The following is a 2,514-nucleotide window of genomic DNA, read 5'->3' on the forward strand; positions in this document are numbered from 1 at the left end:
CACTCAAAAAAGTTGGATTTTCCGTGTATAATATTTGTGTGTGAGTGCTCAATCTGAAAACAAATAGACGTCAAATCATGGCGGGAATCGATTTAGTGTACACGCTTACATGTGACTAACGAGTAATGGGTTATAATTGGGTAAATTTCAGTAACAAAAATCGATCAACCCGAAATGAGAGTGCGTGTGAGAAAAAGAAGCGGGCAAATCACAATCTACACATAACTCTTCAAATTGGTGAAATCGGCAATAAACCTTTTATTTTCATTTTTGTATAGCAAACAATAAGCCATTTTAATCGATAGAATGACACTAACATTCATAGAATGACAGTTGGCCCATGCAGCATAAGAACAAATTATAAGTCCCATATAAATTTAAAATGCAAATTAAAAATGGTTCCGGTGCTCCAAAAATTGGTGTTAAGCTCAGTTTTTTATGCAGATTCAGAATATGTAAAAACATATATACCCCTAAACAACCCAATTGCATTAATCATATAAACTAGAATTGTTTGCAATAAGCAAAAAAAGAAAGACAGATATATTAGCAACAAACTTTGGCAATGGTTATGCGTTCTCCTAATGCTGTAATTAAATTGTTGTTATTATTTGTAACCGTCAGATATACAATTGATATTGTTATACAACGATGTGCTAACACATTTTTATTCAGTTTTTAGTTTATATTTTTATGGGAAATTCTATTTAATATGATATGTGATCATGCGTGTGTGGTACAATACAACGGACTCGTTATTTTGTCCACGCATTAATTCGAGCTTCGTTTATTTTGATTTTTTATCAAAAGAACTCTTTGAATAATGTAAAATTATAGGGCGTAACCCGCATAATTAAAAACGATCTGCAGGACTGTAGATACAATTAACTCGAATCAAGCTATATTGTTACAGTTTGGATTACCGTCGACTTGCAGTCCGACTTTTAATTAATCTTGAAATAGCACTATACAACATGTTTGATTTACGCTACCATATGAGATTAACATACGGCTTATTGTTTGCTTATAATGTTTTGCATTCCACGTCTGATTGATTTATGAGAAACAATTATAAAAAACTAATATCGACTAATAAGAGTAATAGTAACGACATGGAATACGGTTATGAGATATACATGTATCATCTCAACAGCTCATAGTGTTTCATCATGATATCACACACACGCATCAATCAAATTATCCCATGCTAAATATATGATAAGTGTTGTGGTTGAGGAATGAGTGTGCGTATTTATCATTTGCATTTTTTCTTAAGCATCCAGCCATGTTTGATTCGCAGTGACAAACACTGGTTTCGTTAGACCAGATTGTTTTACTTGATTTGTTTGTGCTCAGTTTTATTTAATGAAGTTTCCATGCATGCGTAAAACTTGAAGGTAAGTGATTGAATATCATAATAAATATAAATCAATACCATTAATACAAATATATGCTCTATTCACAGATTAACCATCTATGGAAATAAGAGATGCATGCTCGGTGTGCCGTCTTTGCAATAATGTTGGCCATGGCTGATTTAATAGTAAGTTACATGTTTTAATACACTCTCCGCAATGATTATATTATGATGTATTTTTTCACGCTTCATTATTCTTACAGGCGACATTAATTCTTCTGGAAATTTGTTTGGCTTGCGGCGGTCCCGGCGGTCCGGCAGGCTATATAGCTGCACACTAAAAAAATTCTACCAAGTACTTATGCTAACAAATGTTAATTACTATAGATAGTGGAATATATAGATGAGCGAAGATAAATCCTCTGTCTCCAAACGAACTGTCAAACGTGTCTCCAAACGAGCATGACGTCACGATTTCAATGGAAACGTTAAGGGCTGTGACGTCATATGCGCGTGTGCACGGGCAAAAAAATCGACTCAGCCATGCTTTCGCTCATCTATAGATTCTACTATCTATATTAATTACTTTTTCAATATCCATTAGTTTTTAAATATAAAAGTAATATTTATGTTCTTTAAATAAAATATGAAACGAAATTAAACGCCAAATTTCTTTTTATTTGATTAAATTTATCCAAATAATACTCTTATTAATAAACAGTAAGATATACGGTACAACAGATTTAAATCGCATATGGTTCAACTGTTTTCATATTATACCCCGTATTCCGCCTCGTATAATTTTATCTGAAACCGTGGATTGTAATCAGACCATATCACAAGGTGTTCGCCGAAAAAAATGTACTGGAAAATTTCCATTTCTATATGTTAATTATACTTAACCGCCTATTACCCGAATAGTTGAAAAGCCAAAAACAATATATCATACTGTTAACATTGTCTATGATGAGGTTAGTTTATCGTTTGTATCTGACGTAACCCAAATAGTAAGAATAATGTTGTTTAACGTTATTAACAGTTTGGGGAATGGTCTATTAATGGTTCATGATTATGCGGGAAGTTAATAAGCAATAAATAAAATAATATTGAACTTATGGTATTCCTTAAGTTTCGCATATTAGTCCCATACGAGAAAA

The 2,514-nt window shown here is 32.5% G+C and overlaps 1 long non-coding RNA gene across 1 annotated transcript; it reads left to right on the forward strand.

Annotated features, from left to right (window-relative positions):
• Nucleotides 1–1,337: 1,337 nt before the first annotated feature.
• On the forward strand, nucleotides 1,338–1,927 carry LOC134220469 (uncharacterized). The gene is made up of 3 exons (XR_009981915.1): nucleotides 1,338–1,397; nucleotides 1,466–1,543; nucleotides 1,621–1,927. It is a non-coding gene; the product is annotated as an uncharacterized LOC134220469 (long non-coding RNA).
• Nucleotides 1,928–2,514: the final 587 nt, after the last annotated feature.

The sequence above is a fragment of the Armigeres subalbatus genome, chromosome 3, assembly GCF_024139115.2.
Source record: "Armigeres subalbatus isolate Guangzhou_Male chromosome 3, GZ_Asu_2, whole genome shotgun sequence".
In the NCBI taxonomy this organism is placed as follows: Eukaryota; Metazoa; Arthropoda; class Insecta; order Diptera; family Culicidae; genus Armigeres; species Armigeres subalbatus.